Consider the following 9,647-nt stretch of genomic DNA (forward strand, 5'->3'; position numbering starts at 1 on the left):
AGAAAGGATCATTGATCAGCAGCCTCCTACACACCCAATACTGAGTATCAAGCCTGCAACTTGGGCATGTGTCTGACTGGAAATTGAACCATGACCTCATGGTTCATAGGTCAACACTCAAGCACTGAGCCACATTGGCTGGGCAATGCCTGGAATTTACATGATGGATATATTTGCTTAAGTTTGAAAAAAAAAAGTATGTTGAAAAAATGTTTACCACCATGCTATTTCTAATAGCAAGAAAAAAGAGAAAATAATGTAAATAATTATTAGTAGCTAAAATAAATAATGGTACATCTATATATGCAATTCTATACAGGCACTAAAAAGAAAATTAAGATCTATATGTACCAACATAATTATAGGTTAAAAAAAAACCTGTAGAGGATGATCCTATTTGTGTTAAAATATGGTAAAGATACTTCATTTATCTAGTATAAGGAAAAATATTCTGAAAGGAGGTCCAAGTCACCTTTGGGGTATGTGACTGTGGAACTGAATTAGAAAATAGGAACTTCTATTTTTTTTTTAATTACACTCTTTGTACTTTAACATTTTTTACTTTGCGTTTGGGTTTTATAGTAAAAATACTTGTAATTGCACAAAAATAGTATAGTTTTGCTATACTGTATCAGAACTATTTTTTGAGTTTTCTTTATAAAATATTTCTTAACCTGAGGAACATCTATAGGTATTAGAAATGCATTTGTGTTCCCTGCATGATCATATCAGTGCTTGACAGCTGTCACGCGTGGAGTCACCAACTCCCGTGCATTTAAGGACAGGCAGTTATGCCTTTCATCTAGAAGAGTAAAACTTTAAGCAAGAGTAACCAAGTTGAGCAAGTTCAATTCCACCAGACGAATCTGAAGAACCTTAAGCATCAGAATAAAACAGCTTTGCCTTCGCCTTTTTCACAATAATGCTGTGTTCCTCTAGGCCCGTGGTCAGCAAACCACAGCTCGCAAGCCACATGCGGCTCTTTGGCCCCTTGAGTGTGGCTCTTCCACAAAATACCATGGCCTGGGCGAGTCTATTTTGAAGAAGTGGCGTTAGAAGAAGTTTAAGTTTAAAAAATTTGGCTCTCAAAAGAAATTTCAATCGTTGTACTGTTGATATTTGGCTCTGTTGACTAATGAGTTTGCCGACCACTGCTCTAGGCAATATGATTACTTACCTGATTTTTCAACTTGCCACAGAGATAAAATACATGAGCATAAAAAGTGGGAGAGCGACACATATTAATAAAGGGAACAATGTTTGTTTTGACCCCATCGTCATTTACTTTACCTGAAATTACAGGATTCTCATACCAGTTCACTGGCGTATTGCTCAGGCTAAGGGTAAAATTACTCTGATTTTTTATATACATGTCAACTGGAAGTTAATTAGGTGGCCAGGAGTGCAGGCAGGTGGTGGGAAAAGGCAGCAATAAAGAATGAAATTTACCCTGTATTATCTGTGACTCAGATGGAAATACCATAGATAATTAGGAATTTAATATTATCAAAACTAACATCTCAGTCTAGATTTGACGTTTTCAAGTTATTATACAGTATTTTGTGTTAGAAAAGTTTCGACTTGAAAATTACTCAGAATAAAGTTTCATGAAAAAACAAAAAAAACCCCAAAAACAAAACCACTATTAGAAAGCATACTGAAAATAATCCCAAACATATATCAGTAAAACATACAGAAAGAAAGCCACAGTCCTCATTTAGCCTGTATTAAATCCTGAGATAGTGCATCTAAGCCTCCTGCTCTCTCTGAACTCCTAGAGCATGCCTCACTTGGCAAGAAGTCTGTGCTGATATTCCACTGTGCCACATAGTGTGACCGACATTAAGGGCAGTGAGGTGAGGGATGCGGTTCTTGCCCTTTGAGAGTTTGGGCCTTAGCCATTAGCATGGTTCAGATCACACTATGTTATGGCTTATTGTAAATATTAGAGGCCCAATGCATGAAGATTCGTGCAAGGCCTTCCTTCCCCTGGCTGCCGGCATCGCCTTTGCTTCGTCAGGAGCCGCCTTCAGCCTCTTGCCTTGTTGCGTCAATTTGCATATTCCCTCCTTATTGGCTGTGGGCACTGCCATCTTTGTCACAGAGTTACAGTCAATTTGCATATTCTGTCTTTATTAGATAGGATGTCCTAAGGAAGGGCCCATATTTGTTTACTGTGCCTAGCAGCAAAACGTTTAAATAGTATTTTCTTTCTAAAATATCTTTAGGAGATTAAAGAGAAAAATGAGATTAGATGAAAAAGAATTAAAATTGTTGGTGATGAACAATTTTGGAAGGTGCTAAAATTTCCTGATTGTATGTCCTGTGACAAACATCATTCCAGGGGATTTGTATGTAATTCTGTGTTTAATTCTCACCCCCAATCCTGTGAGGCAGGAAGCCTATTCCTTTCTTTCTTTTTTTTTTTTTTAATATATTTTATTGGATTTTTACAGAGAGGAAGGGAGAGGGATAGAGAGCTAGAAACATCGATGAGAGAGAAACATCGATCAGCTGCCTCCTGCACACCTCCCACTGGGGATGTGCCCGCAACCAAGGTACATGCCCTTGACCGGAATCGAACCTGGGACCCTTCAGTCTGCAGGCTGATGCTCTATCCACTGAGCCAAACCGGTTTCGGCAGCCTATTCCTTTCTAACCCATTCTTCCCACTGCAGCCAGTTGACCCAGTATGGTCACTCATAAGCTTACTTGTTTTCTCTGGCTCTCTGTTACCCTTGGTATACTGTCCAAACCTGACTTTGGGAAGCTATGAGACCTGGTGCATCCCATGACTCTAGCCTCCTTTCTTGCGATTCTTTCTCCTATCCTCTTCTCCCTAGGTATAATAAATTTCATGTCCAATAGAACGGGCATTAGAAAGAAAACTGTCTAGAGGTCAGAGAGGAGACGAAAAGGTAGACTGAAATTAGGTTGTGATTGTCTATGTATGCCTTGTCAGGTGGACTTGATTTTTTAGACTTGTGGTTCTCATCCTGTTTTTGGTGACAACATAATGATTCTGATGCATTAGTAAACATGATTTAAAAGTGAGTCACCATGGTTGTTTGTCTTAACCTAAAGGTTGGGCATGAGTAATATATTCTAGGGCTGTATGCTTTTTCCTATTGGGGAGTTCCTTAGCTGTAACTCACAGTTTTGGGCAATGGGGAGCCACTGATGTCTTGTTCCTAAGTACAAGGGAGATTTTCTGCTCTGAGATTTAGTTTGAAGATGCTCCTGTAACAGCTGAGCTGTACTTACAGACCCCCTCTCCTCCTTCGTTTCCCCCAGCATGCACATAATGCTGCCAGGATTTTCCCGTTTCTAGCAGTACACTATTCCCAGAAGCAATATTTCTTCCTGCTGGCCAAGTCCTTGGGTCCAGGCCGCTCCTGGGTGCTCACCCACCATTCTCATTGTCATGGTTTTTCCTTCCTTTCAAACTTTGACAAGAATAGTCCCAATCCATTAAATGTGTTTGGACTAATGTCCAAAATCAACCAGGGGAATGACCAAGGTCCAATTTTCTTTCCTCCTGGCATACTGCCACCGATATGGTCTTCAATGACCAAAGGAACCTAAACTTGAGCATATTGGCAAGGGGAGGGTGCTATTTCTGTGGCATTGGAACTGCAGCTACATCGAATGTCCGTCCTGTCACATGCACATAATTATCTCTGCTGCTGGGCTATACACAGGTTGTAGAAGAAACATGACTCGCCTTGCTGATGGTGAAAATAAGTATCTATTAAATTAGTGAATTAATAATGGATAAATAAGCAAGATAACCCTGTACAGCATCCCTCTGGATAAAATAGTGTAGGGACATGGAAAATGTTCCCTGGTGGATGACTCCTTTTCTCAGAGTCCTAGGTTGCAGGAAGGCACTGGTGCCAGTTGATATCAGGCATCTTAATCTCAGATCCTCCTATATACTGATGGATGAGACCTGAGACCTGAGCAAGAGTTTAGAACAGTGAGAACTTCTCTCTTAAACTGAGTAGGAATAAGGCTCTTTTGGGAGACCGGGGGAGAGCAGGGGTAGGAGTTGGGGGAGAGGAGGAGGGAAAAGGGAGGAGGAAAAAGGATGTAGGAAGTGAGAGAGAACCCTTCCATCACCTTCACTGGAGTCCTTCCTAATTGGAAATCCCACCCTGACCTCTGCAGTCTTGTTTCTGTGGGGCTCTTGGCTGCACACACCCCCTCCCATGCCCCCCAGGAGTGGTTAGTTTATAAGCAAGACATGAAGCGTTAAGCATTTCTGTCTTAATTCAGCTGCTGCTGTGACAACCGCTCATTTGGACAGCTTGTTTCTCTCCTGTATCTCATTAGAGACAGCCCCTGCTCAGGTCCATTTGGCTAAGGGGCTTGGGATCTGGAGGAAAGGGAGGCTATTTATAGTAAATTATTCAACTAGAACCAGAAGCAAGGGTGGCTTCTGCCCTTCTGTGGCTGGCCAATCCCAGGGCAGCTGGGTGATCCTGAGATGGCCAGGATTGTTTAATCTAAGGCAGTGGTCAGCAAACTCATTAGTCAACAGAGCCAAATATCAATAGTACAACGATAGAAATTTCTTTTGAGAGCCAAATTTTTTAAACTTAAACTTCTTCTAACGCCACTTCTTCAAAATAGACTCGCCCAGGCCGTGATATTTTGTGGAAGGGCCACACTCAAGGGGCCAAAGAGCCGCATGTGGCTCGCGAGCCGCGGTTTGGACCACTGATCTAAAGGATACAGCCTGACTGCAGCTTCAGCAGTAGCCCTAGTACAGAGTTGAGGTACCTGGGGGCATGTGATGGAGAATAAGGAGGGAGCAGCAGGGCAAGGGATATCTGGGTGGCCCTCATGACAACCCTTCAGAAACTTCTAATCCATTGGTTCTCAACCTGGTGTGCTCATTGGAATCTCCTGGGACCTTTACACAATGCTGATACCTGGGTTTCATCACCTCCTCCAGATTCCGATTAAATTGGTCTGGTTTGTAGTCTGGGCATCAGAGTTATAGTTTTGACAATAATGGCATCTTCTCTTTTCTGCATTCCATCCTCTCTAGCAATTGCAGCATCCCTTTTTATGGGGCAGGTATTGGAACAGAAAACCTTGTAATTTCAGACAGAACAGTGATAGCAAGCCAGCATCCTCAGGACAGAGGAGAGTCTAGCTGAAATTCAGCTAAGACAAATCTTGGTATCAGAAAAATGTGCTTCTGTGGCTTGTCTTTGCCACTAATAGTCTAAGTCAGTGGTCGGAAAACTCATTAGTCAACAGAGCCAAATATCAACAGTACAACGATTGAAATTTCTTTTGAGAGCCAAATTTTTTAAACTTAAACTTCTTCTAACACCATTTCTTCAAAATAGACTCGCCCAGGCCGTGGTATTTTGTGGAAGAGCCACACTCAAGGGGCCAAAGAGCCGCATGTGGCTTGCGAGCCGCGGTTTGCCGACCACCGGTCTAAGTGACCAGGTGCGTGTCACTCTTGCTCTCTAGACCTCTGACCTGTCTTCTCATCTGTTCCTGTGACACTAATATTCTGAGAGCACCTCTCTCTGCTTCCAGCCCAGTCTGTGCTCTGCTTCTGGTTCCCCTGAGTCCCCAGACATTACTTTTTTGGGGGTAAAGCTCTTTTTTGGCACTTACTGCTCTTTGAGAGAGGCATTGTTCCCTCTCTTTTTCACTGCTCCGTCTTACCCATTTATTGAGGGGATTCATGCTACTCCAGGACACCCATGTCACTTAGAAAAAAAGTCAAAAGATAAAGGTATTCATTACTTGTGGAGCCTTTGTTTTGTACTCAGCATTGAGAACCAAGCATGATTAGGACCTCTCCGCTGGGCTCTTTGAGCTCACAGTTTACACACAGATGGAGAGGAGATATTTGCCATCTAGTATAGAAGTTCACAGTGATAGAAAAGAAGGAAGCTAAATGGGAACCAGAATCCTTAGGAGTTACATATTTTATCTCTTTAAATGGAATTTGCATTTAATAAATGGAATTTGCATTTAAAAGGTGCTTAAGCCCTACCAGTGTGGCTCAGGAGGTCACTGTCCCATTCCTGGTCAGGCTTTATACCCCTGTTGCGGGCTCGATCCCCAGTGTGGGATGTGCAGGAGGCAGCCAATCAATGATTCTCTGATCAATAATTCTCCCTCATCATTGATGTTTCTATCCTATCTCTCTCTCCCTCTCCCTTCCTCTCTGAAATCAATAGAAAAATAAATAAATAAAAGGTGATCAAGGAATTTGCTTTAGTTAATCCACAGTCCTCCATATCTCAGCTTTCCCTCTTTCTGGCTCCTTCCCCAGAGACATAAAAATGCTCAAGTTTCTCCACAATCAAGATTTTCATTCAGCACTCCCCTCTCGTCATCTTTTCTATAATTTTTCTTCCTTTTCAGTCAGGATTTCTTGTGTGTTGTTTCTAATCCCAAATTGACCAGTCACTGCTTATCACACTGCTATTCATGTTAATTGTGATAATTAAAACCACAAGAAAAGATGAGGTTACACAGAAAGATGTAGGGCTCATGCAATCCACATGGAAGAGACAGAAATTGCAAAGGGAAGGATGTGTACTTAGTATCCAGAGCAGAGAGCAAGCTGGTTTGTTTAGAACACGGTGAATTCAGTGGGGAATGGCAGGAGTTAAAACCTGGAAATGTAGGCAGGAGCCTCACCTCATGGGGTCTGTTTTGAAGGGATTGAGGAGAAAACAATCTTTTTTTTTTTTTTTTCCCTCCCTGTAGTTCACATCTACATACTGGCATATTTTACATAGCTATAATCAAAGTATCTATATAATTGGACATTTTGTTTTACTAAATTGTGTTTTGATCAACTCTTTACACTGTCTCACATTCTTTATAATTATTATTGTGAGAACTACAGAATATTCCATGCAGTTAAAATACTGCAATTTACTGCACTGTTTTCACTGTCTCTATTGGACATCTAGGTTGTTTTCAACTTTTGCTATTTTAGAGAATGCAACAATAAAGATCCTCATACATAGGGATCTGCCCTTCTTTTGAATTGTCTCCTCAGGCTAAATTATAATGAATGAAATTTACTAGGTCAAAGGGTCTGAACATTTTTATGGTTCTCAATATATATGGGAATGTTCCAATTTGTTTGTTTGTTTGTTTAGTTATTGTTTGGCATGTTCCTGTGTCATATATGCTATCAGAAGGGTATTCATCAATTTCACTGTAAACAATGGAGCTGATATTATTACTACATCTTCCTTGCCAAGTTAGTAGATATAAAAACATGCCTCACTTGTTTAATTTGAATTTTGTTTAAGCCTGGAACATTCCTCCCAGTTTGTTTACTATCTACATTTTGTTCTATTTATGTCTTGTCAATGTAAGAATGTCCAAACCTGTAGAGAATTTTTATGAGTTTATTTGAGCCAAGCTGATGACAACTGCCAGGAAGCAAGGTCTCAAATGCTCCTGAGAATGACAGTTTTGTAATTTCTTTTATGCATTTGAAATCAAGGAGGAAATGTAAGGAAGATTATATGAAGATGACAGAAAACAAGGCGGGGATTGGATTACAGGATAGTTAAAAAGATTGTGTTCTCTTGAGGGTTTATTTTAAAGGTGTATTAACTTAAATGCACAACAATGTACAGGGCTTGCTTAAGGCAAAAATAAACCTTTTGTTAGAAATGTTATATGCCTGGGGCATGACTACCCACTATGACCTGCCCAGTTAAGAATTTATAATTAGCCCTAGCTGGTTTGGCTCAGTGGATAGAGCGTTGGCCTGGAGACTGAAGGGTCCCAGGTTCGATTTCGGTTAAGGGCACATGCCTCGGTTGCAGGTTTGATCCCCAGTAGGGTGCGTGCAAGAGACAGCCAATCAATGATTCTCTCATCATTGATGTTTCTCTCTCTCCCTCTTCCTTCCTCTCTGAAATCAATAAAAATAATATTAAAAAAAATTTATAAACAGATCATCCTGTGAGGTTACTTCCATAGAATCCTCTTTTCCATCCCCACAGTCATTTGCCATTAAGGGGGCACTTATAATTCGGCTGATGTGGCTCATTGGTTGAGTGTCGACCTGTGAACCAGGAAGTCGTTAGATTCCTGGTCAGGGCACATATATGGGTTGTGGGCTCAATTCCCAGTAGGGGGCGGCGTGCAGGAGGCAGCCAAACAGTGATTCTCTCTCATCATTGATGTTTCTATCTCTCCTTTCTTCTCTGAAATCAATGAAAATATATTTAATAAAATAAAATGAGGACCCAATGTCCTACAGGAATGTGGTCTTTAACAATTTGCATCACCCCGCCCCCAGCTAGGTAAGGATCTGGAGGACCTTCATGTCTCACATCTGGTACGCTTTAAAATATATTTCAGAAGTACTTACCTGCCCTGGGTGATCCTTCAAGTGGATAGAAGGGGACCAAGTCCCGCTCAGCCACAGCAGGGAGGTGCAAGGCACTGATTCTTCCCCGGCTTCCAAGCAGCCCCAGCAATCTACTCTTCTAACCCGCCATCCATCAGCTTTGCTCATCTGCCTGTTAGAACCATTTGCCCAGCTGCCCCTGTTGCCGGCAGCTGTTTGCCAAGGTGCCCCATTGGCGTGCAATTCCGGACCTGTCTCCGCATAAGGGACCTGCGCACACATACTGCAACTGGACACACATCCATGACGGGCACATACGTATGAACGTGCGCGCGCATTCCGGACTTGCGCGCGCATGCCAAACGTACACGCGCATTCCCTGCACTTCAGTTCTCCAATAGAGAGCAAGGCAGGCTTGACGGGAATCCCTGCAGAGACAATTGCTCACTGTCACTTCCAGTCACACTCTTCCCCACCCACAAACCCATTACTCTCTTCAAACATAAGCCCACTCCCCCAGACAATGGCACTGGCAAAAAGGACACTGGGACAGCACACGGGGCCATATGAATCCTGCCCCAAACCTGCCTCCCAGTGTCTCCTGTGGTCACATCTACACACCGGCTTGCCAGCAGCCTGTGCACACCATTACTACCTGCACTCGCAAGAATAACCATGCTCCAAAACACCTAGACCCGCTCACACTGTTTACAGCTGGTTTCAGGACCCCTTCCCCTGAGCTTTATTTGCTGCAATCCCGCCTGGAAGGTCCCCGCTCGCTCCTGAGTTGCTGCTCTCAGCGGGTAAAATGCAGAGAGAGAAACTTCTCCCTGTCCCCAAGATTCCCAGGAACTTCTCCCCGTCTCCCGGATCCCCAGGTCTGAGCGCGCGGCACGCGATGCGCTAGATGGAGTTTCCCAATGCGGCAAACGTGGCAAACGCGGCAAACGCGGCAAAAGTGCCAGGGCTGTTGGGAGACAGGCAAGGATCCCCATCTAGGTGGATTTCAGGCAGAGAGAAATTAGCCCTACGTGTGCCGTGTGCTGTGAGTGACCCAAGCCGCAGGTCCTCACCCTAGTCCGCACTCTCCAGAATCCTCAGCAATTCCGGTGACACACCTGCCTCGCTCCACATCTCTCGCCTTCCAGGTTGGTGGCCTCCTTGCTCGGGGACACCCAACTTCCAAGATGCCCTTTTTAAACTTTCCTCTTTCTTAACTGATGGGGCGCCACTGCCACGGGGAATAAACAGGAGAGGGGAGTGCTGCACTGCCGGGCTGCACGGA

General features: G+C 43.2%; 1 protein-coding gene across 2 annotated transcripts in view; it reads right to left on the reverse strand.

Moving 5' to 3' along the window:
- CYP2R1 (cytochrome P450 family 2 subfamily R member 1) overlaps window positions 1–8,684 on the reverse strand; it is a gene marked incomplete at its 5' end in the record, with an annotated part of 115,903 nt that extends 107,219 nt beyond the window's left edge. The window contains one exon of one of the 2 annotated variants that reach the window (XM_080640039.1): window positions 8,384–8,684. The remainder of the gene's footprint in view (window positions 1–8,383) is intronic. The other variant, XM_080640040.1, reaches the window with a different exon arrangement.
- Window positions 8,685–9,647: the final 963 nt, after the last annotated feature.

The sequence above is a fragment of the Plecotus auritus genome, assembly GCF_963455305.1.
Source record: "Plecotus auritus genome assembly, chromosome: 9".
Taxonomy (NCBI): domain Eukaryota; kingdom Metazoa; phylum Chordata; class Mammalia; order Chiroptera; family Vespertilionidae; genus Plecotus; species Plecotus auritus.